General features: G+C 39.4%; 1 protein-coding gene across 3 annotated transcripts in view; it reads left to right on the top strand.

Annotated features, from left to right (window-relative positions):
- gse1b (Gse1 coiled-coil protein b) overlaps positions 1-27588 on the top strand; it is a 338894-nt gene that overhangs the window by 234744 nt on the left and 76562 nt on the right. Inside the window, exon 1 of one of the 3 annotated variants that reach the window (XM_057857460.1) lies at positions 20131-20323. The exons of the other annotated variants lie outside the window; for them this stretch is intronic. The gene's annotated coding sequence lies outside the window, so the exon portion shown is untranslated. Of the gene's footprint in view, positions 1-20130; positions 20324-27588 lie in introns of those variants that run through there. 3 annotated transcript variants of the gene reach the window in all.

A 27588-nucleotide genomic window follows, 5' to 3' on the forward strand; every position in this document is an offset into this window, starting at 1 on the left:
ATATAAACTTTAAGGGGGAAGTGTAAATAAATTATAGGATTAAGATGTGTTATCAATGAAAAAATTAAAAGTGTTCGTTGGCTGTCACTGAGTAGCATTTGCGATCACTACACAAAGCTAACTAAATTACCCCCAAGAACGGTAAGAGACGTAGGACAACCAGAGAATATATAAGAAAGACAGGGCTGATGGTAAAGGATAGCTTGTTGAAACAGGAGAATGTAATTGTCAGTCGCGTCGATAAAAAAGCTAAAGCTTTGTTTAGGTTGGCTCGTTTTTTTTCGTCTTTTTCAGCCTTCGACACTAAAGCCATCTCTTTAACTGAACATTTTTATGTTCTTCCACATCTATGCCAGTCAATTTGGCACCAAGCACATCATTTTCGGAGAGAATTGGTAGGTTTAGCGCTGTAAACATCTCCTTCGTACACGATTTCCATTCATTTCCTATTAGGGACAAACGTAGGCTTGTCCTAGCTTTGTCCCAGTTTAGCAACAGTAGCTAATGCCATGAATATTAATGAGCGGAAGTGACGTGTTGCTTGCGGTACGCCATTGGAGCTTCCTCTCTTCTTCTGTAGACGACTTGTGTGCACTTTACCTTCACCGCTACTCTTGAGCTCCCCTATAGGACTGCCAAGGAATTGCTCAACAAACATTGAGCAGTTTACAGCGTCCATACTCCATTGAATGGCCAATATGTCAAATAAAAGTATTGTGGCGAGCGACGTGGGGAAGGATGAAAGGAGGATAACTTTTATTTCACACTTGCTGCTCTTGTGCCCCATACACCGCACGACTCTAAGAAACAGCACGCTTTATTGAACACAACGCACAGTATGTAACACTGGCAACACCACCATGCATCTCGGGCAGAACATACAACAATGGGCGGAACACAACAATCGCAACAGTATTGATACTTGGCGGGAGCATATCGATAACCGATCTGGTTGCAAAATATCGCGATATATCGCTGTATTGAGATATTGTCACACTCTTACCCAGGACTAACGGCAAAAAACACAATTTGGGATTCTGTTGTTTTTAAATCAAAACAAAATCAAAACACCTATAGCTAGCTAGCATTTAAACTTCTTCTGTAATGGGATCAAGCGTGGAAAGAAGCCTTCCTGGGCAATTAACTCTGATTGTTTGTTGGAAACAACTAATTGGCTCTAGCATAGCATTTTCTTGTTGTAGCAAGCAGTTTATTCTCATGCTTTTCAAATCATTCTTTTCTTGTAGTATATAGCATCAGATGGAGTCCTATTAATCTATAAAATCTATAAAAGAGTTTTTGATGACATCTGATGAAGCTTCTGCCAAGCTATGTCGGCACTAGTATAACAGCTGAAGTCCGTTTCATGGTAAAATTTGGATATCCAATCTTTTAAAATATGTCTAATCATCCATGGTTAGACTTAAATGGTTCTTCTATTGCGGCAGCAAGTGTCTTCTTCCCTTAGTAGCAGTGTCAGCATGATGTGCCGGGCAGGGGGGAAAAATGAAAACATTTTTAAAAACAAATTATGAAGTCTTTTTGTCCCCCCCAAAAAAACAAAAACATAAATAAGCCACTTTGTCATAGAAGCAGCAGCAGAAAAAACGGAGAGAACGAAGTAGTCCACAAAATACCATAACTTATTTCAAAACAAGCAGCAGTTGGACTCACGGTTATACTGCGTATTCATCCAAAACACCGGCTAGAGGCTGTTTAACAGCAATCCCATTTGAAGTTTACTGTAAAAACTAAACATAAAAAAAAAGAATTGTATTTAAAATCTTGAATGTCTGCTTGCTTAATTTAAACACAATGCAAGATGCCATGGACTAATGAATATCTACTGTTTATGGCAGGTTTACTGTATATTGCTTTAAGCTATTGATTTTTTTTTACCATGGGGAATATATTATTTGTCCTCTGTGAGAAACAACTAATATAACTGCAGCTTACTGAATCGCTAAGTTCTGAAACATCATATTTTGTGTCTATCAACGTACTGTATGGTACCACCTCTTGAATGAAAAGCACTTCCATTCATTTCCATTCCATTCATTATGTGAGATGAATGTTGCGGGTTTAAAACCCAGAATGAATTGAACCCTAACTGTATGGCTAAACTGTAGCATCATCCTAAAGAAATTTGTATTTGTAATTTTTTTGCATTTTTTAAAAAATAACAGTATACTGTATAATCAGGGGTGCACATAAGTGGTCCGCATGCGCGCATGCGTACTGGACGTAGACAAACGCGCTGGCCCTCAAAGGCTTCCATATGCTTTTGCGTACCGATGGCTGACCACTGTATTTGCGGAGGACACGAGAAAATAACTTCTCAAAATGTCGAAGAGGCAGGCCACACTGAGTAATTACTTCCGTGTTCCCCCACCCCCGTCAAAAGACAGACAGACGACAGAGACGTCACCGGAGCTACCGAAAAAAAGGACTTTTGCTGGCAAGAAGCAAATGATGCTTGCACGGAAAGCGGTACAAAATGAAATGCGGTACAAAATGTGCCGTGAGAATCCCAATGTCGCCGATAAGAGCAGCGCATTTTATGTAGGGTCAAAGAATTTCAGCCATCCCAACTTTGAAAACCCACGGAAAAAACAGAGAGCATGTGGCAATTAAGCAAACTATCGATGTCAAACAGGACCCCACTCGCCCTATGGACAAGTGGCGGAATAAAGGTAATGAACTACGACATGCACTGACAAACGTGTTTTTGCTCGCATTTTACAAAGCTAAACATGCACGTTCAATGAGGTCTTATGAGGAGGACATCCCACTTTTAAAAAGGCTTGGAGTTAATGTGGGAGCCGCATAATGCCCTTTATTTTGAATTCGTGCTTTTTATCTCTTTACATTTCACTTCAAAGTAATGGCAATTTTGTTGTGCCATTTGATGTTAATCAAGCATTAATTGTTAATATAATTAATTAAAGTTAATTGGCTCTAAGTAAAGCTTGTCATAAATTTATCGCATCAGGCGGGTTGGCTCTCAAGCTCAATGAGGACCAAGTCACATCTCCAGGTCCTCCTCTGAGAACCTGGGCAAAAAAATTATGTGCACCCCTGTGTATAATGTATAATTATATGGACTGATCCACAGAACATGAGTCATGGTTTATCACATTGTAATAAAGCCTCGAAATACTACAAAATGGAGCATTATCCCATGCATGAAGCATAGAGGACATTTGACATTAGTAAAACAACAATGCATAATTAACAGGCCGAGTTAGCTAAAAAAAAAAAAAGAGAGAGAGAGATAGAGAGATCGAGAGAGAGGCATTTGGCAGGTGTCCAGGATGCTGTTTTGTAGCTAAAGTGTTAAGGGCAGCAATAGCTCTCCTGTGTTAGCCTTGACTCTGGATGCAAGTCGTTGGGCTGCCCTGTATTCCTCTGATCTGGCTCCCCTCTTTCATAATGAGCACCGCAGAGGGCAAGATAGCGGGATACGAAGCACTTTCAAGGCTGGTAGCAGCTCCGTAGCCTTGAGGTGTTATCTCTGCCCCTTACTGTGTAGCAGAGAGTGTTGCTGCGCTGCACAATGAGAGGAAAAAGAGTAAAGGACTAGGGCCATAATTGCTGCACAGCCTTATATTTCTTTTCCCTTTTTTTCATCTGCTTTCCGTGCAGAGCAGGATGGTTAGCAGATGGTCTTGTTACCAGCAAAATCAAAATGAAGGCAGTAAAATTTGCTTGTGTTAATTTTCACGTACCCCCAGGTGAGACCTTGAGCATTCACATACTGTACACAGCTACACACTCGCCTCTATTCACACATGCCACCGATAAGGACACATCCACACACACATTACTGACATGCACAGTGCTGCCCTGCTGGCTTTGAACATGCACCATCTGCATGCAGGCAAAGTGTCTCGGAGGAGTGAGAAGTGTGTTCTTGGCTTGGGAATGTGTTTCTAATGTTCATAGCCATAGCTTATGTTGCTTTGGAATGTAAAGAGTGTTACCAAACACCTGATGTATCATCTCTCAGTTCTCCAAAGAAAATGTTTCAGGAGTAGGATGACAGTTATTAAAAGAGGGATGAATTGGCATTTTCAGTTTAAGAAAGCTAACGGGAGGATAGAAAATTGTGAGTGTTCTTTCATAGATATAGTCTCATTCTTTCATAATTGACACTTCACTTTTTTGTTTTTAGTCTAAACTACACATTTACTTTTTTTTGTATTACTTCCTCACATTTTCTTGGTGAAGACTTCCAATGGCAAAAAATGATACTCAAATGTATTAGTGGCTCATCAGATGGGATTTCAAGGTTTATCCTGTGCTGAAAAGTTGATGTAAAATATTGTCATTTTCAGCAAATAATAACGGTCATTGAACAGTAAAGTGGTTAAGTCACACTGGTTGGCTTTATGTCATATAACTTGCAGTTTTTATAATCACACTTTGAAGAGAAAAAATAGAAGAAATCATACTTACATCACTGATTTTTGCTATGTTGTGGATTAATTGGTTAAGATTTATTTTTTCTAATATTATGTTCTCATTGCTGTACATGCAAATTTAAATGGGTATTCTCTAGAATAAGGGTCCCCAACCTTTTTCGCACCATGGAGCGGTGTGATTTGGGTCTTTTTTTCATGGACCGGTGTTTTGACAAATTTTGCAACCCATCAAAAACTGCAACTATGCGGTTCTGCGCATGCACGTAACATTAAAAATGGCCGTGAATGCAGCAATTCCAAAGTAAACACTACAAATTTTCTCTAAAGAAAGGAATATTAACTTTCGTTTGATCGTGGATGGATCTGTAGAAAAGTTCTCAGACCCATCCTGCCATGTTAGCTGCACCGCTCTCTCACCGTTAGCGCCTTCGCCGTGTCGTTAAGCATTAATTAAGAAGCCTGCTTCACAAAGATGCGATGCTGGAAATTGTTGCAAGGTTTTCAGTGTTCTCGTAGCGCTGTCACGATATTCCGGAATGACTTTAATTGTCTCAAATGTATGTTTAAGGTCGCCGTCATTTGCGATCTCTACAAGCTGATCGTCCTGGTGCACAGACATGCTCGAATCACTCGGTTCATTCACAAACGGGTCACGAATCCACTCCTTCGCAGTTCATGGGTCTTCGAGGTTGTAGGCTCATCTTCTAGCTCATCAGGTGCCCTTTTTCGCCGTAAAAAATCTTTCCAAAGATGTCTGTTTTCCAGTCATTTTCGCTCGTGTGGGGGAACAAATGTGCTTCACCGCGGCCTAGTCATACGTTATTATGGAGGACAAAAGATGTACTGCTTCCAGTCCAATCAATGGATTTCTATGACGACATTCTAATCTATACTGTAGTATTATATCTAGAGTAGACAGGGTGTGTTAATGTGTGTTGATGTGTTAAGCAGGGCACAGGCCAAAGTTAATTTGGCCAGAATGCGATCGTTAATAAAATATTATCTCTGTGCGGCCCAGTAGCAAATTCGCCACGGACCGGTACCGGTCCGCTGCCCGGCGGATGGGGACCTCTGCTCTAGAATATAATAGAAGCACCTTAGCTTCTCTAGTATCGCCAAGTTGGCAACTCAATAAGGCCAGAGCATTCACTTCTAATTGCTGGTGAGTGATGGATGTGGCCACAGTTCCCGTCATTCTTTTTAGAGCATAACCGTTAATAACATCACTTGTCACTTGTTAATCATAGTACTTTCCATCACTCACATTCCTTCAGTGTTTCACAAGCAGATTTGAGGAATGGTTAAGTTTACTGACTTTTCTTTTCGTTTTCTCTATTTGCCTATACTAGACCTACTGATAGAAAGAACACCACTCATGCTGTATATTGAGTTTAGCTGACTAATAGATATGTTGTATCAATGCAGATGTCCTTATGTGTGTGATGGTCAGAATGCAAAATGGCGCTGATGTGTTTTCCAATTGATTAATATTGTCTACACTACACTACAACAGTGGTATTAAACAGGTTGAGGCCTTTATTAAATTCACCATTAAACCTAACTTGTCTTCAAAAGTTAGGTCACTCTTAATTCAAGGCACCAGTAGGTATGGAGTCGAGTTTCCTCATGTTTGTGATAATTTGATTGAAAAGAAGGCTCAGAGGAAAGAATTACTGCTTGTTGAATGAACCCAAATGACATATGTTCCATTCAAACATTATATAGATTGTTACACACATTTGCACACAAATGTACTCTACACTGTTATACCAAGCCGCTACACCACCCACACAGCCTTTGAATAGAAATGAAATGAATCATATGTGACGATGAGTGTTCCAAATGTATAGCATTTATGGACAAAAGTATTGAAACAAATACCTTAATTAAACATGGTGAGGTCTACAAGGGCATTCTTCAGTCAATTTAGTTTGGAAGAACTCAGGTCCTGACCTTAACCACATAATTTTTCTTTTGTTCTGTTTTATATGTACTGGCAAGGTGTTCCATTGATTTTTTTTATGATGTAATGTATGAACCAGTCAAACCCTCTGTGGTGTGTTTCTGTTCACAAAAATGCTTGGCACAGTACTTGATGTGTGCCGAGTAGTGATGAAGTCTGTCTGTGTTCTGGACGTGATGACCACATTAATGTAGCACTAATACAACATTGGTGTTATACAGTCGGGAGAACAAGTATTTGATACACTGCCAATGGGTTTTCCCATTGACTGTGTATCAAATACTTGTTCTCCCCACTGTACTTGTATAGGTAAATGGTGTCATACTTGTATAGCGCTGTTCCACCTTTCAAGGTGCTCAAAGCGCTTTACACTAAATTGCCATCTACCTACTGGTGACGCAGCACCAGGAGCAATGTGGGGTTCAGTATTTTGCTCAAGGATACTTAGGCGAGGTCATCAGGGCAGAGACAACTACTTTACCACTGAGCCACACCATCCCCCGACAGTTACATTCTGTCCTGTGCATGCTGATAATTCCTACACTCTCTCTCCCTAAAGTAGTCTTGTGATATGTAAGATGCAGAAGTACAAACACAGGTAGTCCCCGGTTTAAGAACAGGTTACGTTCCTGCGCTGGCGATGTAACCCAGATTCCTGAGTAAATCGGACATTACCCTTTAAATACCTCAAAATTCCCTCTAAAAAAAAAAAATCTATCCAAAAACATTTATTATTCGTCATTGTACTGTCCTCGCCAAGACGTTGAAGCTTAGCTCCAAAATGACTATGTCAGACATCCATGTGGTTTGCTGACTTTATTCAGCTGCTCATGACATCAACAGTTGCAGAATGAAACTAAAATAAAATGAAATTAAATCAGTCTCATCTTCAATAACAGCAATTCAAATTTATGTTTACAAGTAGCTGCTGATACTGCTGATATCAGTTAGCATCTCCACATCATCAAAAACAATCACATAAACTCGCCCCAATTATTTGACCACAATTGACAAAGCACAATAAACAGTACAAAAGAAGGGGTTATAAACAGCCGTCGCCTCTGGACGCTACACAAGCAACAAATGTACGCGCAGGCTGTCACCTCTGTCACTCAGCTGCTATGTGTGCGTGTGTGTGTAAATGCGCTTGCTTCCTGTTCTTGTCATGTACCAATGTACCAGCATATTGCATCACACTCATGCATCACAAAGCTTTCACCACAAAGACTGAGTACTCTTTAATATGTCACAAAAAAAAAACTGAGAACAGTATATAAGGCACAAACAAATAGCATTCAGTGTCAGGTCGTCAGCGTCCCAGCATACGTTTGCATGCCAACTATCCATTACCGCTTGACCTGATTGTTTTCGTTGCTTGTCAACATCAGTAAAATCCTGTGTCTCCGATACACAACTGGTTTCTCCATCTCGTACCGATACAGTTCTACGCTTCCTGCGCCAAAACAAAAGCATGCATCACAAAACAAAGTGAACATTAAAAAATTAATAAATAAAATGATGAGATGTAGGCATCATAAAGTCAAAATCGCATAAGTCGGGTCCTTTGCAACCCGGGGACTACCTGTATAAATAAAGACCTTGGAAGATTAATTGGATTAAACCTGTTGACTGTCACATCCTTGCTGCTTTTACTGCTTGTATTTTACATGTAGTTTTTATTCATGTAAAATAAATAGTGAATAAGATGGCTAGATGAATGCTGTTATCTTGAAGACCTATGACCAGCAACGCTAACAAGCCTTTTTCTCACTTTAGGCACTGTTAAACCTTGTCAAGCATTTGTTCCTGACGTTACTATGACTTAATGCAAAAAAGTACCTTAATTATGGCACCAGAGCGCATCAAAATTTCATAAAATCTAAGAACAAATACATATCCAAGTCGCACCTGACTATGAACCGCAGATGTCCACGTGTTAATATGGGATATTTACATCGAAAGATGTTCCACAGAAAGATTTGACTGATCAAAAATCTCTTTATTATGGCTTAAGTTAGGATTAGATAAATTTAACATCAAAATAAAAATAAAAATGCATATACAGTGGTACCTCGACATATGATCGCTTCGACACACGATCTTTTCGACATCAAACGTAAAATTTGACTCGCCATTTGTTTCTACATCCGACTGCATGCTCAAAATAATGACGACATGACAGCACCGCAAACAAACGCACAGCAGATTTTCTTGGGTGAGAAATGAACACAGGTTTCAAAAAGTTGTTACAGTTGGTGAAACAAGGAAAAAAGTGATGCTTACCTTTGAAATGAAGATGCAAATTATAGAAAAATATGAGCATGGGGTGTGCATCCGTAAACTGGCTCAACGATACAGCTCCACAATCCTCTTCTGACCACCATTCGCCAGTCATTATAAGTTACGGTGACAATTATTATTGTGGTAACATAGCAAAGGAAATCGCCAGCTTTGTCACGTTTTTATCATTTATTTAAGAACTTATCATATACAAAACGCCTAGTGTCCTCCGCAGTTGACTGTGCTCTCAAGAAAACTAACGTATTATCTCTACTGCACCGACCTGTCTCATTGTGACGTCAGCCCCGCGGTGCGTTCAGGTAGAGCAAAAAGTGTCCGCCACATTAAAATCCGATTCGTTACATTATTTACAGGAATCATTATTTATTATTATTATTATTTTTACATTATTCTGATTTTTATTCATAACTTTTTTTTTTTTTTATTGCTATGTTTAATTGCCATTGGTAATAGTACCAGCTGTATTTATTAAGGATTTAGTGTAGGTTTTTGGGCTGTGGAACGAATTAATGGAATTATAATGTATTCCTATGGGAAAATCCTGCTCGACATACAACCATTTCGACTTACAAACAAGGTCCTGGAACAAATTAACGTATGTAGCGGTACCACGGTAAATACAAAATTGGGAAAAAAGATTCAAAAATTAAAAATAAATACAAATTAAATATATTAATTGAATTAAATATCAATCAATCAATAAAAGCGTGCGCTAGTATTTATTTATTTAATTGTCAGTGTGAAGCAAATGTTATTCATATGAAGAGGTGGCCCTATGTTTGCTTAGAATTTAACTGTTTGCCTTTTGGTTAGTTATGCAGATGCTAATGCTATGTAGATGTAAATGAGTAGCGCTACACTAACCTGGACATTATCTGGGTATTTGCTTATATTAATTGTAAATGCTAAACGCTATTATTATTGTCTGCAACAGCTAGCATTGGATTTTGTGATGACTAGCTCGTTCTTTACTTTTTGTTTTACTTGGTCATGTACAGGCAGGCATTACCTACTTAACCACTGCACTTGTATGTCGACTGACCAGTAGGTGAATAGTTCAACACACAAATTCATAAATAGGTTGTTTCCTTATTAAAGCTGCAGAGTCCAAATGAAGAGAAAAGGTAGCTGAAACAATAGAAGCAGTCTTTATCAATCAAGGATTTTCTTTGACATTTGGCCCCTCAAATGTCTAAACAAATCCCTCCTTCACCTCTTCAACTGACATGCATGGCTCATCAGATAAACATGGCCACTTCAAACAAGTTCAGTGTCTCTGCCAACAGGCCTGATACAACAAAGGAGTGTGATACCAGAAACAATCAGTGCCGTGTATGCATGACTGTTATCAATGGCCAAAATATGTAAACGGTAGTTTTTCCAGTTCTGAAAAGGGTGATTGGGGACAGAGTGTTTGCGACAATTGTTTAGTGGCATGTCACAGCTTGAAAAAAGTGAGCTGAGAAGGGAGCGGAAGGCCTTGTTCATTAGGTTAAATGCTGTAAATAACATCAGAGGGTGCCGCTAAATGGGAATCAATGCAATTACCCTATTAGCATGGGCTTGAACTCTCACTGGCTCATCAACACACACCCCTTCCGCTCTGTCTAATAATTGCGCATTTCCCTCGCACACAGTGCTATACTGTAATGTGTGGCAAACTGGCGAAGCAGTGCACAGTCACTTGCTCGTCACTTTCATTGCCGGATAAGCCAAGTGGGCACACGAGGAGGTCCTCTTTTCAAAATGATTTTGTTTAGATTTGCATAACCCCCACTCATCAGCTCAATTTGAAGACCTAACAGTGTGTGGGGGGAGACTTTGCTTTGCTGTTAATTCATAATTAGAAAGATAATTGGTTTGGCTGGCACCGTCCTTTTGCTTGTTAAAGAGGTGCGTGTGAATGTGCCATGATGTGCTCAGGCGGCAGGCATGATAAATGTCTTTTTTATTATTATTGTTGCTGAACATTTTTGCCGTGTATTAAAAAAACTGCCATTCATCATTAGTTGTACTGACAATAAAACTTCACGATCATTCTGACTTTCTTTTAGAAGAGTTGCATGGCTTCAAAACGTGAACAACCACTCAATAAAAGTGTGTGTGTGCTTTACACATTTTATACACGTATTTGGAAGGGCTTATTAAGGTGGTACATATGCAAAAATAACATCAACATCTTAGAGAAACAAATCATCTTAAAAGAAGCGAGCATTCACATCTGATGTGTTAAATGATATGCATCGACTTCTACATCTGGTTCTTTCATCTTACTTATTATTTTCCCTACTTTACACCTGTATCCTCATTCTGTAAGCTTCAGCCTTCATGTCCTGAATTTGAACCCACATTGAGTACAATATACTGTCTAAACTCATAGGAAGCAGTGCTGAAGTCTGTAAGTGTGTGATCATTGCTGTTCTGTATGCACGGGCAAAAAGCCGGCGGGGTTAAAAGGCTTCGGCTTAGCTTGAAGTATTGACACTGACAGCTAACAATTAACCGCCACCAACATGTCTAATAGAGGAGTGCACATTGATAATTTTGTCACAGCTGAGGCTGAAATGAGGAATGGCTTTGAATAATTAGAAAATGCTATAACAAGATGCTTTTTTAAAAAGTTCCTCAGTCCCTTTTATTAGTGGCACGAAGAGCATATTTGTATCATCCATAGACATAAAACAAGTATACAGTATAAAATCATCTTTACTTTCTCTTATACGCTCACACACACAGACGCAATGACCAATACGGGGGGCGGAGGGTCTGTAGTGCTCGTGTGCCTGTTTTTCCAGATCAATGATGTGCGGCTGGGTGATCGATGTGAGGGCTTAACGGAGTGGAGAGAGCTAATGGGCAGGTCAGTGGCTCAGACACATCCTGGCTCCCCCCAGCCTATTACCACCATGTCTGTGAATAGGCCTCACCACACTCCCCCTATTGCACACTCAAATACACACGGGTAGACAGGAGGGATCACAGCCAAACACGTTCAATCCATACATCTCCTCCCTATATCTTTCGTTTAGCCACATCCCATCCGAAAAGCTCTTTCCCCCCCTTTTATTACACTGCTCTGCTTTCTTTCACCTTACACTGTCTTCTGACATCAGAATATTAGAGCTGCCACAATTAATCGACTAATCAATAGTCAAATTAGTAGAAAAGTATTTTGATAGACGATTAATCGTTTAGAGACATTGTTTACCTCAGAATTGTCCACATACACTTTTTGTTTTTAGCCTCTTAAGATGGCTGCAATTGACGCTTATAGATGGTTGCCAGCCCCTTGCATTTAAAATGGGATGGATGTCTAACGCTGCCAATGGCATTGAATTGTTCATTGTAAATATTTTCTTACTGATTATTATTTTATTTTTTTTTACTAATTAGTAAATTATCAAATAAATATATGAATTAATCAGTTCAAAAAGGGGAACATTTAAATATTCTTTTTTGTTTTTAAAATGTGTATTAAATTAAAAGAAAATAACTGGAAGCAGTCACTCATTCTTATATGTTTTTAATGTGTTATTTATTTTAATTTTTTTACAAAACATTACATATGATCTTTTCATAGACTTCATAACCTATTGGCATGAGACGGGAAACGGGGCCGGTTTGTAGGAGGCCTATTTTCAAAAACTTCAAATTCAAATATTTACAAAACCAAAGCTGCTACTAACCTAAAACCAAAACAGCCACCTACCTTAGCCATAGCCTATATGAGTCTCCATGAGCAGCGGCATCAAAAAATTCAAAGTCGTTCCCTTATAAAATCCCGATTAATTATTTTTAATATGAGTATAACACAACTTACAATGGCTATGAAAGTCTCATATTTTACACTTGTTGGGTCTAAACTATGTACTATTCTGCAAAGTAACCCAAGAGAGGATGTAAATAACTGAGACAGCAGACAGAGAGTGAGATTTTACATGACGGCCGCTTGGGGTGAGGTCGGAGAGAGCGCAACGTGCCAAATCGGAGTCTCACCGAAGTCTCTCTCAGAGCTCCTCATTCTGCCGTCTTTTTATTAGGGAGCCGTTGTTATGGTTACACAACACAGTCATGCATTACATCAGTTGCAAGGCGTCATTGTGACGGCAGTTTGTGATTTGCAACGCACCTCTAAGTGAAGATAGCAACTTAGTTTTGAACACACACACTCGCACACAATGTGGTTGGGGAAGTACAAACATGTACATTAGTCGCTCCGCCTGAGTATGCATTGTTACAGTGTTTAACTATCATTCGCGTCATAGCTTGGGAGTAGTTATGGGAGAGCATACTTGTACGACTGGTGTAATAAGTGTCATACAATAAGCTTATCTTACACACTAGATGCACAAAAATCACCAAATGCAGAGACAATCACCTATATTTTCAGGATCAATAGCAATATTTAACATAGCATATAAGTTTTTGACGAAAATAGCAACTTTTTTTTTTAATTTACTGCAAGTTTTCAACAGCTAATAAATCACTCGATTTAACATCAGAAACTTAATACTTGAGGAAAACACGCAGAATCAACTATAAATAATATGTGAATAGATTATTAATAAATTATATATACAATCACAACTTATTATCGAATAGAATTGCCCCAAATTCTTCATAGATAGGGACGTAAAACAGTCTCGATTCTTGGTTAAAAGCAAAGAAACCGTGCAGTTAGCGTTTATTTTACGTATGTTGACGAAGTACAATGCTACTTAAAACAGTCTCGATTCTTGGTTAAAAGTAAACTATGAGCCTAGTCAGTTATGAAAATTAGCCGCCTCCATGTTGAAATAAAAAAGAAAATTCCTGCGAATAAATGCTTCAATCACGCATGCATGGTACAAAAAAACATAATGTTTACCTTGAATCCTCGAAAAAATCACTCCCGAGACAATACTTCCTGTTTGTATGCAGTACAACTTTCGTTGTGTGGTACAAAAAAATATAATGTTTACCTTGAATCCTCGAACAAATCACTCCCGAGACAATCCTTCCTGTTTGTATGCAGTACAACTTTCGTAGTTAAATCCAGTCGTGCGTAAATCCAAGCTTAAATCCAAAATGAGGGTGTGCCGTCTTCGGCTATTACTAAATGAAGCTTGGCCCCCTCTGATAAGGCGTCGCGCTAAGAGTGACGAAGTGACACGTCAATAGTAATGATGTCTATGGATCTTTTTAACTCAGTTTTCAACTTAAGTTAAAGAAATATATTTCAAGTTTGCAAACAAAGCAGGTAAAACATACTGTTCTCTTTGTATCCATTATACATTTTTTAAATTATATATTTTATATTTTTTTTGTTTTCAATTCAAAGCAAAAATAAGGAAAATAAAAGCTATATACTTTATAATTTATTTTTATATTAGAAAAATATTCATTTTTGACAAAATGTAACAAAAAAGAAAAAACATTAAATATCGTCTTATATATCTTTCACTCTTTTTTATTTCTATTTTCAATTAAAAAAAGTAAAAATTAAAAAAATATATTCTCTCCTATTTTCTGTAATATAAACAGTAAATAACATTATTTAAATATGAACTGACTATCGCAAAAAAAAAAAAAAGATTATTATTTTATCATTTTATTATCAAAATAATAATTTGTAGCAACCCAAGTGTATATATTTACATAGCTGAGACGGCATGTAAGACACATATTTTCCGTAATGTTAAATAGATTTAAAGCTTTAAAATACATTATCATGCTATACCCACTAATTCCTGACATGTATTTTCACTGGAGATGAAAGCCCTTCTTCACTGAGGTAAACAACACAGGGGTTTTCTTTTTTACCGTCACTTCCTTGTTTAACCTGTCACATTGCCGAGCTCCTCCCCTGCTGTTGGTTCAACTTCTCATCAGCATGTTAATTACCCCTATTAGCTGCCAGGGAAGAACGTGGAGCACACAGTGGCCTAGCCAGTCATCCAGCAGTAGCTGTGTAAATATTCATTTACATACGCACATAAAAGCCACAGGCTGTATCGGGATCCCTGCCACAATAAAGAAAATACTGTTAAGATTGACATTGTTGGAGGGATAATAATTTAAAAATGTTTTATTGCAGTTTCAGTTTAACGTGGAAATGCACTGAATCGAATGAAAAGTCCAATATGCTCATATGGCAAACAAATGATGAAAAACATCTCGAAATAAGATGCGTTGTGGTTCAACTCCACTGCAGTACAACCACACTAATAAAAAAATGCTAAATAATCCTTCTAATCTATGGCATTGACAATTTTTATTACATTGTTTGATACAGGTTGTGTTTTGGATGTCATTATACTGTGCAAATCTCACCCAATGAAGTGTCTCGAATGTTGTTCTCTGATTTAGATGTAGAATAATATGGATGAAAACCAGGCGTGACCTCTTTTATAAACTACACTAGTGTATATTCGTTTTTTTGAGCCAGTCTCCCATGTTGAAGGCTAAAAGAGCTGCCACTTGTCATCCTCATAATCGAGTTGTTGCATGAGGGAGTTCAAAGAGGTGAAGGAGGCATCCTGAGTGGGGAGAGCTGCCATAATATCAGGACAAATAGGCGTAAATGTAATAATTAGCACTTTTTTTTTGCAGCCACCGCTCTTCCACAGCCATGCTGTCTCCGTCTCCTGTGGCTGATAGATTGTAATGAATGTAACAGCAGTCAGATCCTTCAAAAGCCTCTCAAAAGCTTAAGCCCCTTTATTAAATTAAGCAAACGATGCCTAGGGCCAGGTCTGCTGCTGGGGAGAGTCGGTTGGGGGAGTTGGGGTAGGGGTAAGGGCTGCAGCGATAAAGCAGAACGTTAGCAGCGTCGATAGAAGGTAATCATGTTGGGGGTAGAATAGGAAGGTGGTGGCCAAAATTTTAGCTACACATCAACTATGTAAACACGTAAAAAAAAAAAGTCAGTGAAGCTCAGTTGTGTTACAGAAGTATCCATTTGCGGTATCAGTGTGAAATGAGTGTCAACTTATCACTTACAGCAAACAATAATCACCAGAAATGACTCAACTCATTGTTGGTGAATGGGAGAAAAAAAAGCAGGATCAAATTAAACTATTAAGTAAAATACATTTTAACACAGGCATGTGTGAGTAAATCAACAGAAGGAGGCTCTGTCAGTGTGGAGAAAGCTGTCCAAGTGGTAGCGTGTGCACAGACGGCGCGAGGCAGATCAGAGGCGGAGGTCTCTTTGCCGCATCATACCTGCTCGCTCTCACTGGCAGGCAGGTCAAATAGAGGTGAGGGACACACTAGCACTTGGATGAAAGACAAGACACACAGTCATTACCACACACTGCACAAGTGCATCCATACACACTTTCTAGAGTAAGGTCATAACATGTAAAGCACTGACATTAGCTAGGGTCAGTGGTGGGAAGTAGCAAGGTAAAAATACTTGATTATCATACTTACTTGTAAGTAGTTTTCAGTTGTCCATTCCTTCTTTTTTTAAAACACTTTTTTACTTCCTAAATTTAAAAACCGATATACAGTACATAACTTACTTTGTCAAAATAGATTTCTTTCCCCATTGTGCAAAGTTATCCAAAACAGTATTGTACAGTATAATATATCTTTACTGAGCTCACTGGCTACCATTGTCACTGACAGCCTCTCCCACTTCAGATGAATTTGACATCTATCACCGTCAAATGGCAGTCAATGGGCTAAGTAGTCTGTCCTTTTCACTTAAATAAATTGAATTAGTACTATTTTTTTTTCTACTCAGGTATCTCGACTTCTAAGTAACGGGTGTCATGCAGGTCGTGGAAGGAGCCCCACAATTTGTATTTAAAAATTAACACGCTGCCATTTAAAAAGCTTCCTCCCACCTCCTCCTCAGACATTGCCTATCTAATCCAAATATCCATCCCTGGCTTTGGTAGAGCAGCCCCTCTTTACCACTTACAAGAGTGGCTTTGATTGCACAAACTGTGGAGCTGCTGCTACCTAATCCACAGTAAGACCATTGATGAACCAGGAAGGGGTTGTGAGGTTTTATGAAGCTTGTCGTCTGTGTGCTCACTGTGTGCTCTTGGTTAATGGCTGTCCCCTTGTGGACAATCCACGAATTACCTCTCCTTTCTACGAGTTTATAAGATAATTGATTATCTTGACAAAAGTGTCATTTACCTTCAGCTGTCGCTTATTTCAAATAGACATGTATGTGACTTCCATATTTAATCTGGTTTTAGTTAATCATTCCAGCTATCATAGTGCCTTCAGATGTTTTGAGAGATTTACAAGATTAAATGATGGATTTTGTGGGATTGTTTCAATTGCGTGATTTCTTCTACATAAGGGTGCATATTATTACAGTCTAAAACGAGACTTGTAATCCACTGATTTGTATTGCCATGTTTTGATTTGCAGTCTTTGAGGCATTCATTTTTATTCATTCTTTAAATTCTATTTTGACTGTGGTTGATTGGCAACCAGTTTAAGGTGTACCTTGACTTTTGCCCCCAAAATGCTTGAATAGTAAAAAATACAACAATAGCCTAGATTTACATCGTTACTGTCCAGAAGGGACCCCTTTGAATCATCGGTTGAATATATTTTCTTCATCAGAAAAGTGGATTTGCGTTTTCCTTCAGATGGCTTTTATGACTGAAAACCATCTAATAATAATAATAATAATAATAATAAGGTGAATTAATATGCATGGATTTACATGTAGTGTACTTCCAGTCATTCACTAACTGAATTTGACATCAGAAGTCATGGAAAATTGTTGCATACAAATTGTTTGTTTTAAGGATTGTGAAGTCTTTGCAAGGTGAATTTACACATTTCTTTGTAAATATTATATGAAGAGTAGATGATGAAGAGTGACACTGAGAACTCTAGCACAGGGATGTAAGTAGTATGTAACATTTAAGAACCCAGCCAAAAGTAAATGTGCAGTTTTTTTTAACAACATTGTTCTCTGACGTGGGTAAATTTAGGAAATATTTTTGCCTTTACAGAGACTTTATGAAGTGAGTTGGTGGGAAAACAAATTGAAAATGTGCCTTTTAGGTACATATTGTGTGCCCAAATGAAAAGAACAAACCTGTTTAACAAGAAACTTGAAGTAGACACACTATTTGCTTTAGTGGACCATAAAATGTGATGCAGTGGGCTTCATCTGAATTTGATAAATTTACAGTACTGTAGTATATTAACCTTCTAAAGGGCACTTTTTAAAATTCATAGTATTTAACTCATTGACGGCACTAGAGACATCGAATCCATTTTGACTGGGGCTCTCATTCAAATTGATTGGACATCTCATGCCGTCAATTGCACCGAAAGATGAGCATTCACAGCCAGTCCTCCCAGTTTAAGTAGACTTTAGAATATTTTGGGCGGACCATAACCAGATTATAATCTGTTTTTATTTATTTAAATGTTATTAATTTTGTTTTATTAACATTTTATTGATTAAAATAATAAAAATATTATTTTAAAAAAGATAGTTGTTATGAATAAATAAAAATATAATAATAGACCTGGTGTCTACATGTGGACATCAGATTTTGTTGTCCACCCTTCTATCCCAAATGTTATTACAGTGGTACCTCGACATACGATCGCTTCGGCACGATCTTTTCGGACCTGACGTAAAATTTGACTCGCCATATGTTTCTGCATCTGACGACATGCTCTAAATACGACTATCTATGACAGCGCCTCAGTTTCTTTGTTTTCCCGCAAGACGTAAGGCAGATTTTCTTGCGAGAAAGCAACATGTGTTCCAACAATGTTAGTGCGGGTGGTGAAAAAAGGGAAAAAGGTGATGATTATTTTAGTAACTTCGCCAAAGAAATCGCTTGCTTCATCAGGTTTCTGATCATTTATTCCATCAAATTATGCAACACAACACGCCTAGTGTCCCCCGCAGCAAGTAAACAAAGTGAAAGTAAAAACGCTCATGCGATGCGTTCAGGTACACCACGTAAACACATTCGCCTCATTGGAACCCGATTTGTTACATTATTACAGTTGTTATCATAATTATTGCTATTATTATATGATTATTCTGATTTTTATTCATAATTTTTTATTTGTTTTGCTCTTTGTAATTTATATTTGCAATAGTAACATCTAGAGGTGTGCAAAATTTCTGATTCTTAGATTATTTGTGATTCCGATTATTGAATTATACCAGGTAAAGGGGAACTTAAACACAGTCAGTGCGGTCTTCAGGACGCAATGAGGAACAGACCGAGAGTAAATATCATGTTCAGTACATGCCGCTAGATAAACGATAATACCTGACTGCGGCCGACAGCTGCTACAAACAACGCCTAGTTGCTACAAAAATAAGGCAACATATGGCCACAGTAGATATCCTATATATGTAGAACTAGATGCGAAATGACACAACGGCGGGATTAGAACATGTACAGAGAACTAGATGCGAAATGACAGACTTGACAGCAATAGTAAACAGCCGCCATCTTAAAGCAGTATGCTTCTCTAGTAGGCTCTGTTGTGGCGAACCTAATTAACTTTTTATCCAAAATACTCCTAAATCGGCAAAATCTTGACTTGAATCTATCTGTAAATGATGAAACAGTTTTAAAACTTTCACATGTCCAAAGTAGACGGAAGGGAAATTAGGGAATACCGGGAGAAATTTTAACAAATTTAACGGTTGATTAACAACATTAAATTAATTGAATGTAGTTTAAAGCTGCTGATATAGAATGGGGACTTGAGTATTTTATGTACTGTTTTTAACCGTTAACTTGATACTCAAATATAAGTTTGGTTTAGCCTGAGAGGATTTTTGAACAATTTTGGAACTAATGTACAAAACATTAAGTGGGGGGGCTATCATCAATAATCGATTTATAATTGAATCGGTGCCTCTGAATTGTAATCGAATCGTTAAGTACCCCAAGAGTCCCACCTCCAGTAACATCAGTATTTATTATGAATTTAGTGTAGTCATGGAAGTAATGGAGTGTAATGGAATTATAATGTTTTGTTATCGGAAAATCCTGCTCGACATATGACCATTTCGACTTAAACACAAGGTCCTGGAACGAATTAACTTCGTATGTAGAGGTACCACTGTATTGTGGTCGACCATAGATGACCCATACAGTAATGTTATGTCCAGTGTGAGGACGCCAGCCAGCTCTTTAAGGTTTGTTTAATGACCAAAATAGTCACTCTCCCAATGAAGGGTTTTAAAGGGAAAAAATACAGCAGTCTGCGTAAATGTGTTAGTTGATGCTCTATCTGTTAATTAGTCATTGACCTATCGTAAATTGTATAGTTTGAGGGGTAGTAGCTACTTTCTTGATTCCATGTAGTAGCGGGCTCAAAGCGAGGTTAGTCCCTCGGCCCTGGAGGCGTGGCTGAGGGGGGAGCAGGTGCTTATACCCCCACCCCCTCCGGCTTGTTTGTCTGTCCGTCCGGCCCCCGCCTGCGAGGAAGCCCCACCTCCCGGCGCCCGGCTCGGCTCCCAGCAGCCGGCCACCTTCTCTTCTTCCTCTCAGCTCCTCGCTGGAGCTTCCTGCGTGACAACAAAAGTCGGACTACTCGACGGATGGATGTATCCGCGTCTCCACCGCCAACGACGGCAGGGAATTACTAATTTATTAACCCTGGAATTAGCGCGTTCTCGCTTCTTACGGTGAGTGAAAACCTTGTTATGTTTTGAAGCCCTTTCGGGGGGTTGTTTGCGTTAAGCGAGCATGCGGCGAGGGGTTGTAAAGGAAGTCCGGAGGATATCGAGCAAACGCTGGTCTGTTTTTTGTTTTGTTTTTTTTTATACCCTCAACCGTCGCCGAGCGGTTATTCAAGTCGCGAAGTGCGGAAGGGGAAGCAAAAGCTATTGCAATTGAAGCGTTTAGTTCTCGTGCTCCTTTCCAGACAATTGTCTTTTAAAAGCTGATTAGCCTGAAGGGATGACCCCCTCCGTCACACCCACCCAAATTAACTTCAAGTTACCGTAGGGCTGTTGCGATTATTATGCAAAACACAACCTCGAGGCTTGCTTTACTGAATGACCCTTTAATGTGAAGTAAAGTGTACAGTAGCTTTTCCTCGACACTCGCTGATACCAAGGCTCGTTACAACCTCATAGTGTTTTGCGTGCCCGTCTGGAGATGCACGTTGTTAAGAGCCATTTGGTGCCCTCGAGTGAAGAATATGACCCTGTTTGTTGACGTGTGTTTAGTGTGTGCACGTATGTCGGCCCACGGCAGGTGGACCGCGTTGAATCACTTCCCACGCGCGCGCCTTCACTTCACTTGAAGCGCGGGCACGTTCAACAGCTGCTTCTTGAGGCGCGCACATGCCACTCATCGCTCCTCACACACATTTTTTTTCAAGTGCAATTGGCCACACACAGCAGGTACAAAACTCACTGCTTTTGCCTCACTTGTAGTATCTCGTGTGTGTACTACTTTCTAGTAGTATTCATTCATGAAACGAAATATACGAGGTGTTACAAAAGTCCAACAACAGCTGTCACACGATGTTGCAAACCAAATTCCTGAGTTTAACCATTCTTTGTCAGCTCATCTGCAAAAAGCTGAAAGGTTTTGTGGCATTCTGTAAGTCAAAGTTGTGACGGGTAATTTTGCTGTGCGCAATGTCCTGAGCATCTGACAGTTCCTGGCCAAGAAGATCAATGTGGTGGAGAAATCTCCCTACTTACCTTGCCTGGCTTGGTGTAATTGTTTTCTTTTTCAAACTCAAAGACACTCATTCTAAAGATGTGGATGGCATGAAGGTGCGGAGGATATCTGAGAAATTGTACCTGTACATGTAGATGTTACAGAGTAGGTCAGAGAAGTTGATTCGATTTCAGGGTGATTTGTTCGAAGGGGAAAACTCGTAGCTTTCGATCAGAGACATGCAGTGTAGCCCACCCGTCTCATCAGACCATAGGACATGGTTCCAGTAATCCATGTGCTTTGTTGACATTTCTTCAACAAACTGTTTGCGGGCTTTCTTGTGTACCGTCTTCAGAAGAGGCTTCCTCCTTGGATGACAGCCATGCACACCAATTTGATGTAGAGTGTGGCATATGGTCTGAGCACTAACAGGCTGACCCCCCACCTCTTCAATCTCTGCAACAATGCTGACAGCATTCCTGTAACGAGTCACGTGTCATTTTGGAGGGAAAATGACAAACAGTCCTCAATTTGGACATTTAGGGATGTACGTAGTTTCTAAGGGGTGTACTCACTTTTGTTGCTAGGGGTTAGGATATCAATGGCTTTATTTTGAGGGGAAAATGAATTAACTCTATTACTCTCTCATACTGACTACTTTTCATTGTGTCAAAGTGTCATTTCGTCATCGCCGTTGAGCTGAAAGGCAACACACGGAGCGCGATGCAACACACACCGCCATATGCCTGTGCGACATCGCTCGTCTCTGATTAGCTATGAATTTGGAAGGCGTTTTAAATAGAGATGTCCCGATCTGATATTTGGATCGGATCGGACGCCGATATGGGCAAAAAAATGCGCATCGGTATCGGATCGGCCAACACGGGAAAAATTCCAATCCAGACTTCCGATCCACTTTTTTTTTCTTCAAAGTCCGGTCCGGGTTTTCCAGCGCATCAATTTACATAAGCCATTCCAGTTTTTGCTTCAGTTTCCCTAAAATCCGGTCCGCATTTTACGGCACACCTTCAACACACTACATTTACATTACCGTCTCCCAATTTACCGAGAAACTTTAATGGTAAAAATGTCAGCTGTGTGGGATCATTTCACCTTAAAGTAGGCCTGTCGCGATAACAAATTTTAGTGTGCGATAATTATTCTCATAAATTATTGCGATATGCGATATTATTGCGCCCCCCCCCCCCCCCATTTTTTAAACCAATTTACAGTAACGCAGTGCGAATACAGTATATATTAATAGATGAAGTACACCCATTTAAACGCGATATTTACTCTTAAATTCAAATATACTTTTTAAGAAATCACAACTAAAAACAATAGACCATACCTCTTAAGTAAAAAACAACAATATTGATACCGCACAAAAACACAGAATAAATAAAATGTGTTAAAAAAAAAAAAAATTGCACTTAACAACTTCAGCATTTAGAAAAATGAAAACTTTTCCCGTCATAGCTTCTGCAATGGTGTTCCATAGGGATGCAATGATACAGTTAAGTCATGGTTCGGTACGAATTTTGATACGAGGGACACGATTTTCGATCCGATTCAATACATTTAATGCTCTGTAAAAAAAAACATAACAATTGTATTTTTTTTTTTTTTTTTTTTTTTTTGCTAACGAGCAAAAATTAAATTGCCATCATATAAACATGCATTTTAGTGCATAATATTTATGTGCTTACTTCTTACTGATATGAAAAAAAAATTGTATAAAAGTGCTGAGAACAATCTTTACTGTTTGTAAAGTGAGGCAGGGCACACCGTTGATTGCTACAGCTCTCTTAGTAGCTAGGTTTACTACATGAGCAAGACATCCTATTTATGGTCCAAATCCATTTGTGTCACGTACTGAATTAACAATATTTGCAACATTATCTATAGTCACTGGTATGGATTGATTTGGCCTTCTTAACTTCCATTCAGTCACGACAGTTTGGAATTCATCGATGTAGTATATGGACTACATGTCCCATAATCACTCTGGGCTCACGTAGCCAATGGCATGGGAAGTAGCACATCTAGTTTGCCATTTCATGATATCTAGTGTGTGCGCGCAACCGCGCATTAAAACAGTTAGCAAGCGCCGCTGAAGTCACGTCTGCTCATTACTACACAACACCAGCATATGAGGGCTTTCATATACAGGACGAGTTTGAAGCACAGCGCTCTTACCGGTAATTTCATTCAGCTGTTCGTTGTCAAAGTGAGGTTATTCCTACCAGCCAAGTCGGTAACAATGTTTTGGCGGACTTAATTGTAAATATCCAGCGTTGTGCCGAAAAATAGCCGCCCCGCGTGAAATGTCACTCCTGACGGGAGCGCCCACACGTCAACAACACCGGCGCGCCATAGATGGTCCACAGTCACTCCGGAGCACTGACGCGGCCGGTATACGTTGAACAATAGGATATAATGGGAACAATTGGCTCCGGCGCTAGTTTTTGGCGGACCTGGAACGAAGATGCATTTTGCGCAGTTGGTAACGAACTTTTAACAGCACGTCTGCCGCACGCGCACACACACGTGCACGCGAGGCGATAAATCGCAGCGGAAAAGTTACCGCCTTCATTTTTATATATCGTGCGATAAATGGAATTATTGCATATTGCGACAGGCTTACCTTAAAGGACGAAGAAGACGAAGAGGCAGATTGCAACATATGCCACAATAAAGTCAAGCGTGGTGGTAAAGCTGTAAGAAGTTTTAATACAACCAATGTAATCAAGCATTTAGCGAAATACCACCACAAACAATATAAGAAGTATGTTAAGAAAATCGAAGACAAAAAGAAAGGTCCTACGCAACTAACACTGGCAGAAACTTTTGCTATGCGTGACAATCTGGCACTCGACAGTCCCAAAGCCCAGGGGATAACAAGAGTCATTGCCGAAGAATTCATTCTGGATGACGAGCCATTATCTCTCGTGAGTAAAGACGCACCATCCAACACTTAGAACCACGGTACAACATGCCCAGCCGTCATTATATCCTTGAGCGATTCGGCCGTGGAAGATTCGAGAACGATTCACAAACATCCAAATTCCAATTATTGAAATATGTCAAGTTAAGCTGAACTAATACACAGCGCGGTCTTCGGGACGCAATGAGAAACGGACCGCATTGCATCCGGAGAATAAACATCATGCTTATCATGGACCCGGGTAATGCCAATGCTCAACTCACGGCTTTACCTCAACTCATGCTGCTGGATAAAAAACACAAGAATACCTGACTGCTGCTAACAGCCGCTACAAACTACGTCAACATCGTTTTACTGTAGATAATAGATATCATATGTACATAGAACTAGATGCAAAATGACAGACTCGACGGCGTTAGCAACATTGAAGTATTGAAAACTAGGTGCGTTATTAAACAGCCGCCATCTTAAAGCAGGAGACTTCCCTAGTAGGCTGTTGTGAACCTTCCAAGCGAACCTAATTAACTTTTTATCTAAAATACTCCTAAATCGGCAAAATCATGACTTGAATCTATCTTCAAAACAGTTTTAAAACTTTCACATGTCGAAAGTAAACAGAAGGGAAATTATGGAATAACGAGAGCAGTTTTAACAACTTTAACAGTTGATTCTCAAAATTAAATGAATTGAATGTAGTTTAAAGCTGCTGATACAGAATGGGGACTTGAATATTTTACTGTTTTAAATTGTTAACTTGATACTGAAATAGTCGTTTGTTTAAACCTGAGAGGCTTTTCATACAATTTTTGTAACTAATGCACAAAACATTAAAATTTAATAGCTTGCGGGGTTTGTGGGATTTTCCACTGAGGTTGTTTGTGTGTTTTGCTTTTTTAAGACAGTTTACAATATTATTTGCATGTTTTACTGACTGACTATGCCATTTCTGTTTGTTATTTATAATGTTTTGTGTTTGTCACTGAATAAACAGGTCAGTTTCTTATTACCAACCGTTGTGTGTTATTCAAACTCACCTAATTCAGCATGCTAGTTATCAAGAGTACTAAAACCTTTTTCAACATGAGTCTGACAACTAAGTAAGAAGGCTAAATAACTTTAAACTTTAACACATGCTCAGATAGGCCGGTATCGGATCGGAAGTGCAAAACAATATCGGTATCGGATCGGAAGTGCAAAAACCTGGATCGGGACATCCCTAGTTTTAAAATTCCGTCTCTGAGCGCCAACAAGTTTCCATACTGCTGCTTTTTTATTTACATCCCGAAAATCATGCCGTGAGGTATCGTAAAGTATTTGCTGGTCGCACACAGCTAAAATGATATGCTTCTCTATGTTGACAAAGTGTGGCGTGTGGATGTCAATTTCCAGGTTGGCCAGTGTCCTCGCATGTGATTTGTCGATCAATAAACCCATTGCTGATTGGTTGTAGTGACAGTGACAGAAATGGAAGAAAATTCCCTTGTTAACCTAATTTCAAAGTTTGTAGTTTTATGCATTTATTATGAAAGTATTTATCGGTTAAACCAGTGTTGTTTTTGGCAGCCTTTATTTTCGTCTTAATCTTTTGGACAATAATACTTATTAGTCTTAGTCATACTTTAGTCATCTCAAAATGTGTTAGGTTGTCGTCAACTAAAACTAGACGAAGACAAAGACTAATTTCGTCTAATTTCAGTCTATGTTTACTAAAATGTTTTTGTCTGTAAAATGCAATTCCTCCCAAAATGAATATATAAATAGATAAAGGTTTCCGACAAAATAAATAAATAAAGGTTCCCAACTATTTCAATTATACTTATGTAACCCCTGTGTCAGCGCCGCCCCGCGTTCCGCTCCCACCTCTGACTAGGCCGGGACGCGAACCCGCGCGCCAACGACGCTTCCACTCGGCAGGCAAGATCGGTAACCACTACACCAATAAGCTCGAGCCAACGGCGCAGCCGCTAGCGTCCTTACATGAAGGAATCGGCAGGGAGGTTTCCACGCTCCACATGGACTCGCGTGTACCCGTTACACTCACCCCCCGAAACCTTCGCTGCCGATCCGGGTACACGGCACCATTGTAACCCCTGTGTCAGCGCCGCCCAGCGTTCCGCTCCCACCTCTGACTAGGCCGGGACGCGAACCCGCGCGCCAACGACGCTTCCACTCGGCAGGCAAGATCGGTAACCACTACACCAATAAGCTCGAGCCAACGGCGCAGCCGCTAGCGTCCTTACATGAAGGAATCGGCAGGGAGGTTTCCACGCTCCACATGGACTCGCGTGTACCCGTTACACTCACCCCCCGAAACCTTCGCTGCCGATCCGGGTACACGGCACCATTGTAACCCCTGTGTCAGCGCCGCCCAGCGTTCCGCTCCCACCTCTGACTAGGCCGGGACGCGAACCCGCGCGCCAACGACGCTTCCACTCGGCAGGCAAGATCGGTAACCACTACACCAATAAGCTCGAGCCAACGGCGCAGCCGCTAGCGTCCTTACATGAAGGAATCGGCAGGGAGGTTTCCACGCTCCACATGGACTCGCGTGTACCCGTTACACTTACCTAGACACCATGAACTGTATAGAAACAAAAAAAGGTTTAAGAAAATGCCCGCCACGCTAAAGTTGATGCTAATGCAAATGCTACATTTACTGTGTGATGATCACTCAGCACAGACTTTTAACTCTTTAAAACCTAGGCCTATTTTGTCCAAATTTGCATGCCTCTGATGTTGCCTTTATATTTCAAAGAAAAAATGTTCACAATGGCCTGGTTGGGTCCCTTTTTTAAGGACACTATAATCTTCATGTCCAAACTTTTTTTTTTCACTGACCAATTATAATCAACATTTTGGAGCCAAAAAGACAACAATAAAAAAAATCCCAAAATCGTTTGTCAAAATTTGTAATATTGATGTCCCATTGACAACCAAATATAATTAACAACAAATTTTGAAGCTTAATTATATTCATTCAACTTGTTAGGATAAACATTGAACAGAAAAAAAATAGACTGAATAGTTTTATATTTGATAAGTCAACAAAAAAGGCAGCTATGGTCATTGGTGTTTTTTGTTCTTTCTACATACTATGGTCAAAACAGGTTATATACAGTAGACCAACAGTGTAAAATAATGAGGAAAAAAATGTCTATATATATATGCTGTATATCATCTAACACAAAAAGGGTTTGGAGGATATATTTTTGTGAGGTTAGGTATTGCACCGATAACCTTAACAAAACTATATACGGTACGTCCAGTCAAGCTTCTCGAACACACCCATCCATTTAATACAAATTGAAAAGATTGACAGTGAAAAAAAAA

Source organism: Corythoichthys intestinalis, chromosome 1 (assembly GCF_030265065.1).
Source record: "Corythoichthys intestinalis isolate RoL2023-P3 chromosome 1, ASM3026506v1, whole genome shotgun sequence".
In the NCBI taxonomy this organism is placed as follows: domain Eukaryota; kingdom Metazoa; phylum Chordata; class Actinopteri; order Syngnathiformes; family Syngnathidae; genus Corythoichthys; species Corythoichthys intestinalis.